Source organism: Eptatretus burgeri, chromosome 16, assembly GCF_056783735.1.
Source record: "Eptatretus burgeri isolate ZD-2024b chromosome 16, Ebu_testis_v1, whole genome shotgun sequence".
Lineage (NCBI taxonomy): Eukaryota > Metazoa > Chordata > Myxini > Myxiniformes > Myxinidae > Eptatretus > Eptatretus burgeri.
In genome coordinates this window covers 15,054,377-15,067,823 of record NC_140976.1, presented here as the reverse complement: position 1 = coordinate 15,067,823, position 13,447 = coordinate 15,054,377, and the positions used below count along the sequence as shown (strand labels likewise).

Below are 13,447 nucleotides of genomic sequence, written 5' to 3'. Positions count from 1 at the left end.
TCGCTATGTTTGACATTGTTTAAAAAAAGATTTAAAAAACAGACGAAGTCTCTTACTTTCACTTAACCTATGTCTTGCTGTCATCATCTGACTTGGTGATATCTAGTATTTTAATTATCCCCACGCTTTTTGAAAAAAAATGGAGATATTGTAATCGGTTTAGTCTATCCCATCTCTCCATCCATCATGCTGTCTCCTAAAAGGTTGGGCAGAAATTTACCAAACTTGGTAGTTATGATCACCACATGGAAAGGTGCAACAACTGTCATTTTTGACCCCCCCCCCAACACCTCCTGCAGTGGGGTCACAAGTTCAAATATCGGAAAATGCAATTATGGGCAGATTTAAAAACATTTTTCCATGAAACTTTGTCGATGCAATGAACATTGGGAGACGCATGAAATATGTAACTGTTTTTGGATTTGACCTCCGGTTCATTCCCCGGACTTAGGATAGGGATTGAGGGTAATGGGTCAAAGCAGAGTGGGGGGGGGGGGGTGAGCAGGACTTTAAACTCAAAATTTGATTTAGGTGGGAAGCGTGGGGATTTGCGATGGTGCGTCGTCTACTTCACTCTAGTTTGATTTAGAAACCTGCCATTTGCTTCCTCCTTGCGTTCTTCCCAAAAGTGTGACGTGAATGGCCTTACGTTGAGACTTTTACCCACAACATCCTCCTTTTCTGTTTTTTTCTTCTTTTTTTTCATAAATAGAGCATTCAAGTCAAAAATTATATTGCTGAAAAAATAAATAATGATGGTCCTGACTGCCCGAGTTTGGTGAAAGCTCCGACCTCCCGACTTGGTGTCGTTTTCGATGTTGATCGTTCTCATCCCTGTCCTTTTCCTTCCTGTGTTATGTTCACCTTTCTAGTTATTTCCAAAGTCATTGTTCTCTACCCCCTCCATTTTATGTCTCAATGTGAGCAGTCTGGTTTGTAGTTGTATTGCACTGCAGTTTCCAAACCAAAAAAGTGAGATATCCCCCTCGGGCTCCACTGTGACCTTGTTCTGCAATTTTGATCAAATCGTAATGTATTTGTTCTGCAATATCAGTTTCATCAATATGAACTTGGTCTCATCCACAAATTGTTTTGCTTTCAAATTCTGTCCTCTAAGGATTCCTTGTCCTGGCCTCCTCTCTTATTATTGTTCGACCAGTCGGTATCGGACAGCCTCGTCTAACTTGATTTTTAAAGGTACCCTGGTAGTGCCAGGACAGCTCGAAGATGTGTGTTTCTCGCCCATCTGGGAATTGGCTCCATCTCCAAACTTGTTCAGGTGTTTTGCCAATAGGTTGGGTTATCTTGGAGTACTCTTGCCATTCGGGATGCGAAGCAGTGTCCCATCTGCTCGTGCTTTTCAAATCAAAAAAATGCCAGTTACCTTCGCACATGACAAGGCCTTTATTTGCAGACAGCCTGGCCAAATTACGAGTGGCACCTTGACTGCTGCAGAGTCCTTCGCAAACCGCTCAGCCCACACCTTGCCAAGAAACTTAGTTGATAGTACCTCTGCTTTTGTCCAGCAGGACAGTATTTGGAGATTTAAATCTAAACCTGGCCAGTCTTCCCAAGGCCTTTGCTTAATACACCTTGGAGAACGATTTATGGTGGTCTTTCAAGTGAACCTCAAGGCCAATTTCAAAAGCTGAGAATGTCTGGATTTTTCACTCGAATGGCAACGACACACTATTTGTCAAATGATATCCATCCGTCTATAATCTGCTCTGTTGCTATGCCTGCTCTTTCAGGTTCTCCTGGGATGGACGTGGTTCCCCCCAGGAAACGCCCTTCTTTGCTGAGCCTGGTGTTGGCTCAGTGGTTAGGGTGGCGGCTTGGGATCCTAGGGTCCTGAGTTCAAGCCCCGTCGGCCGCTGAATTAATACACCAGGGGGTTGACTCAGCCCGTCATCCTTCTGAGGTCGGCGAAATGAGTACCAGTTCCAGTGTGTGTACTGGTAGAGGGGCACTGCATCAGCGACACGGTCGCGTTTCAAGAAATGATTGCTACCCCGGCAGCTAAGCTGCCATACGACCACCACCACCACCCTTCTTTGCTGACATTCCAAAATTGGTCTCACCGCTTCCCTTCCAACCCTTTGTTGTTCTTTTCTTGCATTTGTGGAACCTCCCCTCCCCAAGACAGTTCAATCCTACTCTTCTCTCCACAGCTTCAAGATGGCAGTACATCCATCCCCACTCACCAGTCTACGTGTCTCCTCTTGCCCTGTTTGTTCATTCATTCATTCATCTGTGTGCAATTACCCCCCCCCCCCCCACCCCAACCATCCCACTGTTACTACGTTGCTCTTATAACAGTTTACATATTTTTATTTACCAAACACTTTTGTCCTGAAGGACAGCTTCTCAAAGATCTCTCTTAAACATGGAAAACACCCTTTCATGTATACTTGGGTTTTGGTTTTAAGCACCGATGGCGTAAACACCCACAAGCATTCTTTAAGGGAAGTTTGTTTCGGTGAGTGGTTGAGGTCATACTTTTGCTACATAAACTTTCGAGAGGTTTTAATTTCATCCATACCTAAAATGAAATGTTTAAAAACTGAACAGTGGTTCCTTCATCCACAGAGGAACCATCTGGATGGGTGTGAGAAGTTCCAAAAAAAAAAAAAGAAATATAGGAGGAGGTTATGATCAGACATGGAATAAGGTGTCGGTGGGACATTGAACGAGGTGTCGGTGGGCCCACTTTACCTTGAATTCCTGAAAAATTAAATAATGTGAAATATTTCATCCGTCTCTCTCTGAAGGTCGTTTGGCGCAGGTCTGCAGAAGTGGAGGTGAGTCCACATGGTATTAAGAGCTGTTTTTGTTTTGCTTCAAAGTGATGAACGTTGAAAGAAAGAATGAGGGAGAAAAAAAGAAACTTCCTGGAGGAGGGGGGAGGGGAACTTTTTGTTTTGTTTTTTTGTTTTATTTCTGACAGAGGATATGCAGTACAGCCAAAGGTTCTTCAAAACTCGCGCTCATCATTAAAGATGGCAAGTCCCTCGTTTGCCAAAATGGTTCCGATGATACAAGTTTAAGAAGTCCCTTGCACCTGTTTGTAAGAAGTTACTCTTAAATCTTTTGGTGATGTAGTGCTGCCTGGGGGGGGGGGCTTGTAGCACAGTTTTCTGTGGTTGTGTGGGTTGGAGCTAAGTTTTCACCAGGGTAGTGCTTTGCTGAACGGTCTCTCTTTTGGGGTGGGGAGGGGGGGGTCCTCTCCCCTTTGATGGCACGAGCTTATATGTGTGGGGTTGAGGAGTGGTGGTGAGATGAGTTTTTGCTGTTTTGTGTGCAAATGGCCAAGTGTAGTACGTCTAACACTTTTCAAAAGTTATAAATGTTAATCGGTATCTTCTAGTTCCACTTTGAAGAGTTGTATTTCCCCGTATTATCTCGTATACTTCTGTTTCACAAACACTTCACGTGTGGGGCAGTGGAACACCACTCTTTTAAAACAAGAGTTCTTTCAAACATTCCTTGCTGTGCTTCTAGTTATTCCCTCACATTGAGAATTAAAGGAAAAATGCAAACAAGATTTAGATGGAATTCTGTCGTCGAGAATTATTTATTTATTTTAATCAACAAATGATGCAAAAAATAATTAATGGCAGACTTTAATGTCAACCTCCCACACGCAAGTCCAAATGATGCACAGCCATGCTGAGGTATGCACGATTACAGTAGACTGAGAATGAACGATCTATATTATAGGAGATCCTCGTGTGTACTCTCGCACAGACCGATTCCAATGGCCTGTCCCGTCCCTTTGGGACCGGGCGAGGCTAATGACTTCATAAAAGGAGGTATTGTTGCATCTGTGATCCCATTGACCAATATTAGGTTCCAGATTGAAGGTAAGTGACATCCTGAATACATAATGTGGAACTTGTAGCACAATTCAGATCAAGTTGCCAAAATATTCTGGAGCACATCGGGGTGCATGTTGGACTCCGATCAGTGTCCATTGCTTTTCATGAAGTGAAACGACAAATGTTGACAAATCAAATTTAATTGTCCTGTTCAGAGCAAAACCTTCCCATTGGCCGGCTCCACACCAGGAGTTTGAGCCGTCTCCAAAACTTTACGAACTGTGTTTGCATGATGTAAATTGAAGTCGGACAACACACTCAATTTTGTTTTTTTTTAATCCCAACCGTCAATTTGATTATTTTTGTGAAATCTTTTCCTTTTTCATCCTCTTTTGATGCAAATACTTTTAACACTTTTTTTTTCTTTTTCAAACAGGTGAGTCGATGATTTGTGTATGTTCACATCATCCTTGGAAACCTTCATTTCTCGTCACCTGTGATGAAGGTGTAAAATGAGCAAAGAATGTTCATTTTATTTTTCTTTTGCAGCAGTAAACTTTACTTTCACCAACGTAAGTGTGCAAACGAGCTGCTGCACTTGTAGGAGATTTATTATGAGTACGAGTGGGCATTCCCGCCCTCCGGGTGGAAGTACCCTTTCCCGACCACCTTCGGTGGGCGATGTGCTGCGGCACATTTTGGAAATGCACTTTACAATTTTTGTCATCTTCGAAATAAATTTTAGTGAACACAGCATATCACACTCCATATCGTAAGATAAAGGAAGATGAATTGTAACACTGGCTACCGCCAAAGGTGGTGCTATTTCTGCCACATGTGAACTTTGGAGTTTTGTGATGTCCACATTTGCTCCATTATGGTAAGATTTGTATTGAAATGGTAAGGGATCATTTCATGAAAAGCAAGCTTTACGTGTGGTCTCTCAGCCAGTCTGAAATCCAGACCTTCATTTGTTGCCTTGATTTATCATGTACATATAGATATATACACACCAAAAGGTAACGACTTGCCTTCCTCATTGAGAGCAAACGTATAGTGGGTGCATATACAATATACATGCATACATATTTAAACATACACTTGATGCACATATTCATATCCTGTTTATATTTATATACACACAGTACACACTGCCTGCATTTATCAATATGAGAGATCCATCAGGACCGTACTCTGTGCAGAGCGTTGGTGCTACCTAAGCAGTCTCCTTGGCTATTGGGCACAATCCTGGACGGGTCACCACTCCGACACAGTATACCAGCAAGCTGGCACTCATTTTGCCGACCTTGGAAGGATGACAGGCCAAGTTAACCCCACCTGGTATTAATTCAACAGCTGAGCGGAATTTGAACTTTGGACCCAAGGATCCCAAGCCCGCCACCCGAACCATTAAGCCAAAACCAGGCATATGTCAGAGATGAAAAGGTGAAAAGGATCTTATTCTGAAAAAGTGAAGTGAATGAGTTGTCATTTAGAATGAATGAGTTGGAGCACGTATTGGTCATCAACATTTATACCATGGAGAAACTTTGAAGTTTGTTTATCCAAAAAGACACGCGACTCAGGATCGTGGTGTGTGATTGATTTGCATTTGATTCGCTATCAGAGATTTGAATATCATCTATTGAGTCATCTGGCGGATTAAAATGTAACGTGTAAGGAAGAGATTTTCCATGATTAGTGTGAAAGTTTCTAATCTCTGACTGTGTTATTAAAGCATGTATAGAGTGTGTTCTCAGTTTTTCCAACGTATTGTTCAGTACATCTTTGACACGTGATGAAGCATATGACCCATGTAGATTAACAGTCCTTATAGGAGGTGATGGGGAACTTTTGTCCGGTGGTAGAACTGTGGAATTTGTTTCCTTCTAATATATGTTTGTTTATGATGGATTTTTTTTTGCTGTGCATTTGTGGAAGCCAGGAGTTTTCGTTTCTTTTGTTGTGGGGCTGTGTGTGCGCTTTTCCTTTCATAAAAGGTCCTTGTGTCAGCCACAAAGAAATGATGTTTGTGGAGGTTCAGGAAATGCCCTACCTCCTCTCCATCAGTCAGTAACACTCTGCACTACGTTTCCTGAACCTCCACTAAACTGCTTTTTCATTAATACCACGTCGGGCAAATTATATCGGGTCGTAAACCAACAGGTACATTTGCACACCATTATTACCCACACTTACCATGATGATCCCGATTAATTTAAAATCCCATATTCCAGGTTTGTTTATTTTCATTGAGCCTTTGACTTCTGCCGGAAACATGGATGACCAAAAACAAATTTCCGTTGATGGAAAGTCGTTGAACATTAACCTTGATTCCACTTTAGTAAACACGTCGGTATTTTGTGGTGTCTTCACTTTTTTCCACTTGTTCAAGGATTTTTTTGCGACTTCAGCCTTTTAAATAATTTATGTATTTGTACTCTAATTGAAAAGAAAATCTTCACATGGTTCGTGTTGCAAACGTATATTTTTGTTGGCATTGCACGAGAATAAATGAGATCTTTTTATTTTTATTTTTGACCTTTCAGTGTTGCCTTCTAAGATCGACTGGTTGTTTTCTCAGGTTGATGCTGCTTGAGATTTGAAGGAAGAAATTGTGGTGAGTATATTTTTGTTTGTTTGTTATAAACAGGAATTGCTGCTTGTTGATGGACAAGCTTTCTGCAAATGTTTTGATTTTGTTAGAAATGGGAGTACAACATTTATTTCTCTGGCTGTCACCAGGTGCACTCTATTCGCTTTTTCAAAGCTGGAACGAACCTGACATACACGCCTTCATAATTCGAGCAATCCGGGTGAGTTTTGTTGCCTTTCTTCCGACAATTGCTCGATTCGTTTGAGAAGCTGAATTTATTTTTAACACTTACGGAATCCAGTTTTTCCCGATTACCGACCGAGCAGGAAATGTTGCACACCAGTGCTTATCGTGGCTGAAGATGTGCCGACTTGTCTTTTCGATAAAAACAAAATCGATAAATAATCTTTTGCTGACGTCTGTTTTGCTGCGAACGATCAGAAGCCATAGTTTGGTGAACCTTGACTAATTACCGACCAATAATGCAATTGTTCTTGCCAAATACAGTGTTTCAAAAAGAGTGATGTAACTTTAAATGTTTATTTACAAAGAAACAGAAACCTCAGGAACATGAACCAAACATTTCTTGAAAGCTTATGACATGGTTATTTTCAATCACTGATTGCTATTGCAGTAAGTCACTGCGAGAGTTAGTGAGAGCCCAAGGTCTGAAATTGGCATTTATGTAAAATCCTTGTAATTGACGTTCTCGATGCGATTCCCTCCGGGGTTCAGACAGGCATTGATCCTGACTCCAAAGTTCTGTCCAACTTTCCTGCAGGTCTTTTGACAAATTTCCCTGACAATATCTGCTGCTCTTCCTTCGCTCCAATCGGTTCTTCTGACCACGTCCTTGTCAAAGTGGACATCTCTCTGGCTGTTATCAGAGAACCACCTCACCGCCGTCGAGTCTGGCATTTCACTCAAGCCGACTGTCAGGGTCTCCAAGCAGCCATCAAACTTACAGACTGGTCTCCTATCACTACTTTCTCCAACATCAACTCATCCTGGGAATTCTTTCAAAGAAACTTGCTCTCCCTCATGCACAGATTTATCCCCTCTCGTGTTCAGTTGTCCTACCCTTCCTCCCGCCCTTGGTTTACTGAAGCTTGTGGCGAGGCAGTTGTCCTGAAACAACTTGCCTTTGCCTCATGGAAAGCAAACCCAACTGAGGGCAATCTCAGTTCCTTCCACAAAGCTCGGACCAAGTGTGTATCTACCCTCAGGAGAGCCAGAAAACAACATCTTTCTCATCTCAAGTCTGAACTCTCAAACCTCTCTCCCTCTTCAAAATCCTGGTGGTGTTTAATCAAATCTGTTTCTGGTGTATGTTCCCCCTCCATCCCCTCCCTTACCTCAAATGGCCGCACTGCTGATTCCGCACGTGATAAAGCTGAATGTCTAAACTCGGTGTTTGCAGCTAAATCTTGTGTCCTAAACCCATCACTATCTCTACCCACTTTACCCAGTCGCACCCAACTGTCCCTGGACTCTGTATCCTTTTCTCCTGACAAGGTGGAGAGCTTGCTTTCAAACCTCGAGTCAGATTCTGCAACCGGTCCAGACGGCATCAGCCCACGTGTCCTCAAAGCCTGCTCTTCTGCTCTTGCTCACCCTCCCTCTGTTCTATTCACCCTCTCATTTGCCCAAGGTCATCTGCCATCTACTTGGAAATCTGCTAACATCACTGCCCTGCATAAAAAAGGTGCAAAAACAGATCCCTGTAACTACAGACCGATCAGCCTTCTCCCAATCATCAGCAAGGTTATGGAATCCATCGTCGCTTCAGACATGAAATCCTTCCTCTTCTCCAATGGCCTGATTTCCGATCATCAATTTGGTTTCAGACAAGGTCACTCTACCCTGGATATGCTGCTTCTGCTCTCCCATCAATGGATGGAGGTCCTCAATGCCAGACAGGAAATCCAAGCCGTATCCCTGGACATATCACGTGCTTTTGACACAGTCTGGCACCCTGCACTACTCACCAAACTCTCTTCCCATGGTATTCAAGGCCATCTCCACTCATGGCTCGCAGACTTCCTCTCCTGTCGCAGACAACGTGTGGCCCTAAATGGAGTTCTTTCATCCCCTCTTCCTGTCCAGGCTGGAGTTCCTCAAGGTAGCGTTCTGGGCCCTGTTCTTTTTCTGGTTTTCATCAGTGATCTCTCACTCTCTGGAAAATCCTCTATTTCTCTTTGCCGTACCATCTGTCATCCCTCAGACCGGCAAGCAGCAGCTTCTTCGCTCACTGCAGATCTGGATAAAATCACAAACTGGTCCAACACGTGGAACATGTCTTTCAATCCAGACAAATCTCACTCTCACTATGTCTCTTCGAAAGGACCGTTTAGAAAACCCCCCCATCCACCTTCTCAACAATCCTCTGGAAGAAGTCTTTTCTTTCAAGCTTCTGGGTCTCACTATCTGCCATGACCTTTCATGGGAAAGTCACATTTCCAACCTCGCCTCAAAAGCCAGTCGCCGACTGGGAATCCTCCGTCGTGCTAAGTCCTTCCTGGGCCCTCTTGAGCTCCTGACCACTTACAAAGCTTTTGTCCGTAGCCTGATGGAGTACTGCTCTCCCCTCTGGGCTGGTGCTCCTGCCTCCCACCTTTCTCGGCTTCACGCTGTCGAAACCAGGGCATTTAAGATCATCGGCATCTCCCGCAATGAAGCTGAGTCTTTGGACCTCTCACTCAATCACCGCAGGTTGGTCGGTGGTCTTTCTGTCTTCTACCGACTCCTCTCCAGCCTTGCCCCCCCTGCTCTCTCTGCGATTTGTCCCCACCACATTTCCACAGGGCGCTCAAGGTCCGCCAACAACCCCCTTCTGGTAAAACTACCAAAATCACGAATCACTGCTCATCTTCACTCTTTCATTCCTCTTTTTTCCCGCCTTTGGAATAAACATCCTCACTCTATTCTTTCCCATTCTTCCCTCCAGGCTTTCAAAACAGCTGTTCACCACCACCTCTTATCTTCCCCCATCCAAATCCTCGATCTTTTCTACCCCCGATAATCCACCCAAGCCCACTTCCTTCAATTCCCCTGCTTTCCTTCCTGAAAGTCCCTGTAATGTCCATCTTCCCTTCGCCATGTTCCCCGTCCCATCCCCATCCCTCTCCCTTCCACAGTTCACCTAATGTGTCTGTTCCCCACTGTTTTGTCCCTTCCACTCCTGCCCCTCTTGTCTCATGCTTCCTTGCTGTGAGTTGTGTGTTAGCTCTCATACGAGCCTCGACCAAGGTATACAAAAAAAAAGGTCTAATGTGGCACTGCCTGGAGGTAGTCTGACACCTCTTGGTTCAGATCATCCAGTGTGGCAGGGTGGTTGGTGCAGACATAGCCCTTGGCAACCCCCCAGAAGCAGTAGTCCAGAGAGCTCTGGGCTATGGAGTGCCCAGTCATGAGCGGTACCCAGGGCAACGAAGCGGTTTCTGAAGAGTTGCCGCAGGAAGTGATGGTGTCACTAGCTGTATGCGGGGGTGCACCATCCTGCATAAACCAGGTCATGCTGAGCTGGTTTGGGGTTTCCTTTTCGGCTATATCATTATGGAACTTCTGGAACACGGCCCAGTTGCGCTCACCATTGTCACCGTCCTGTTGCCATTCTCAAACCAGTAAGGCCCGAGCGTTCCCCATCTGGCATTGAAGGTGCAGAAGGAGGAGGAGGAGATTGGGACCACACTGTGCAGAGCATTGGTACTACTTAAACGGTCTCCTTGGCTATTGGGCACAATCCTGGATGGGTTGCCACTCCGACACAGTATACCAGCATGCTAGCACTCATTTTGCCGACCTTGGAAGGATGACAGGCCGAGTTAACCCCACCTGGTATTCAACACCTCAGCGGGATTTTAACTCAGGACCCTAGGATCCAAAGCCTGCCATCCTAACCATTAAGCCAACACCAGGCATAAGGTTCAGAAGCATGTGACCTTAGGCCCTTTCAGGTTCCTCTCAGTGATCTCAGGTGGTTCTGACCCCCCCCCCCCCCCCAGAAAATGTTGTTGTGGTTGTTGATGGCACCGTTCAAGTCGAAATTAGCTTCACTGAACCAGATCTGGTTGATTCAGTTTGGGTACCGCTCCATCCTGTCACTGAGCCAATTGTACATACCAAGTCTCCTCATGTTATCTTAGCTCAATTTATGCCTAATAGAGATGATGTATGTGAAAGGCTTCAGTTCCTTCGTGTGGATACGCCATACTGATGTTGGTTTGATGCCTAGCTTCTGGGAGTCCCAGTGGTGGGACTTCTTAGGACTGTCCACTGCAGAATCTTGCACGGCGTCGATGTTGGCTTGGCTCTTGGTTCCTGATCCTGGCCTGCCACTGGTGCCCTTGCTCTGGTTGTGCACTGCACCCTTGTGCTCAAAATGTTTCACAACATGTTGAATGGCACAATTTGTGGGCCATCACGTGTTTTGAGGTCGTATTCCCGGCAGAACCTCGGGTGTCTACATATGATTCTCATACCACAGAGCCACCATTTTTGTCTTCTGCTTCACTGTCAATGGCATAGTTGAGTTAGAGCTCGAGATCCTCGGAAACAAATACCACAATAACACCACCAACCCTGAAAAGGAAAACTGTGTAGGTCAAAAAACAAAGAAATGGCAGGAAGTCAAAGTTGTATCCATCTTTTTGAAACACCCTGTAGAATAGTTGGTGAAACATAATTTACCTGTTTTTTTGTTTGTTTGTTTTGCAGAAATTGCTTAACCCTAGCTAAATTGAACCCTAGCAGATGTCAATTTCAGTGAGCACCATGCCCGCACTCTTCCGGGCAGATGGTGTTGCATTTCTTGTTGAATATCCAGTTATTCCCTTTCATTGAGGATTAACCCTTTGAACCCTCGTAGCTGTTTTACTGCCGCTAAGCCAGGAGAGCACATATTGAGCCAGGATAAGGTAGAGTCCCCGATATTTCCTGCCAGGTCAGTATCGGTCGGTAATTAGTCGGACCCACTGAATCCATTTGAGAGTTGTCTTTTCGTGTTTTGTGGGGTTGTCTTTTTTTTTATCTTGCAGAGGAAACTACGCAGACGCACTTGTCCCAGGAAATCCTGAACCTCGGACATCTTTCACCTTCATCTTTTTGGAATCCAAAAGTTAAAGTTAAACTTCAAACATGACGTCTGAAATGTTTTCTTTCATCCAGTGCTTTTCCTTCAACACGTGGGGGGTGGGAGTGGGGGAGATCTATGCTTTTTTTTTTGTTTGTTTGTTTTTAATAAAGTGATAAACCTTTTCATCACTTTGTGTACTCAAATGTTACTTGTAAAAAAAAAAAAATTTTATTATTATTTTTTTTTAGTTGTGTGCAGTTTGATTGTGATGAAGTGATTTGGTTGTCATGTGAATGATTGTTTCACTTCAATGCAGTTTGACAACATTATTGGCATAAATGAGTACTTTTCATTGTTGTTGCTTTGGAAGGTCTTTGTCTCTAGCTGAGACAGGTTGACCTGCCTTTAAGGCATGTGGGATGATTGTTCCAGAACTAATGGAATTTTCAGAGATTTTTCAACGTCATTCCCAAGATATGTCAACTGCACCTTTATTAACAAATCCCATCAAGCTGAGCTCATTGATTTATTTGTTTATTTATTTATAAAATTATTCATTCATTCATTCAGTACCTGCCAAAGATATCCAGGGCATGGGTTCAACATCCAGAAGTGATTATCAAGTTGTATGCTTTGGCACACATTGCAAAGATGTCAGTACTGTTGACTCTTACATTCCCAGATTTGTTCCAATTTCCAAAACAGTTTTTGCAGCCTGACGTTTTGTCTTGCTGCAAGACGCATTGCTTACGTTAAATTGATTCATGAGGAATGGTCGCCATTTGCTTCAAATAATGCAAGAAAGCCTCGATCTAGCGCAGGCTAGTCAAACATATTACACTCACTGCAAAAACTCAACTCGGTCGGCCCCTGTACGGAGTGGAGTTTCGATACCGCGGTGTTCTAAGATTCTACAAGTGAATGTGAGAAAATGAGCCTTAACGTCTCATCCAACAGATGACCTGCTCTGTGATGCAGCGCCCATTGCTGCCACTGTGCTCGGTGACATTTTTGATTGGTTCCTTTTCTATTGTCATTTCAAACCATGGACTTTGCGACAACACAGAGGCGAGCACGCATTTATATGCACTCCACTAGCAGCATAGAACATGACTCCAGCTCTTTTCATTAAATACCCAAAAATGTTTTAAAGTGACGTGACTTGCCCCACGGGTATTTTTTATAAAGTTTAACGGGATATTTATTGGCATCCTCGAGCCATTGTTGTTTTTTTATTGGTTTTCTTTTTTTTATTCATCGTAAACTCACTTGTATGCTTGTTCTATAATAAATGGCATTCTCTTCGTGAATCTTATTTGTACATCGTACAATTATATTATGGATCTTATCAAAATCGAGCATCGAGGTTTCAATTTTTTTACTGCAAAGACTGTTCCGGCTCCGCCAAAATCCACAAAATCATGTTGGGTGTGTACAGCGAATGTGCATCCTTATTCTATCCACATTAATTTCAGACCTAACTTTAATCATAGACACTAGTCCATTGAAGATGCTGAGGTCAGGACATCTGTTCGGTGTGACTGACCCACAAGCTATTGCCCAGGATGAGTGATTACGCATGCAAGAGAAGACACGTAGACACATAAATCTTCCCCACAGTATGAGGTCTTTTTCACTCTGAAGCAGGTTCTGCTCAAGAATTTGCCTGTATTCAGCTCCATTCATTGTTGGCTCTATCCTTGCATGTCTCCCAGTTCCTGCCACTGAAAAGCATCCCAATAGCATGATGCTGCCACCACCATGCTTCATGGTTGGGGTGGTGTTGGATGGGTAATTAGCTGTGCCCAGTTTCCGCCAGACGTAGCGCTTTGCATTCAGGCCAAAGAGTTCAATTTTCGTCTCGTCAGACCACAGAATCTTTTGCCTCATGCTGTCAGAGTTTTTTACATGCCTTTTTGCAAACTACAGGCATGCTGGTATGTGCCTTTTTCTCAGGAG

General features: G+C 43.8%; 1 protein-coding gene across 4 annotated transcripts in view; it reads left to right on the top strand.

The window, feature by feature from the left end:
- LOC147010580 (paraspeckle component 1-like) overlaps positions 1–12,798 on the top strand; it is a 118,839-nt gene extending 106,041 nt beyond the window's left edge. For 2 of the 4 annotated variants that reach the window (XR_015052538.1, XR_015052536.1), the window contains 3 exons: positions 6,403–6,438; positions 6,564–6,634; positions 11,451–12,798. The gene's annotated coding sequence lies outside the window, so the exon portion shown is untranslated. Of the gene's footprint in view, positions 1–6,402; positions 6,439–6,563; positions 6,635–11,281 lie in introns of all 4 variants that reach the window. The other 2 variants (XR_015052540.1, XR_015052537.1) reach the window with 1 other exon arrangement.
- The last annotated feature ends 649 nt before the right edge of the window (positions 12,799–13,447 follow it).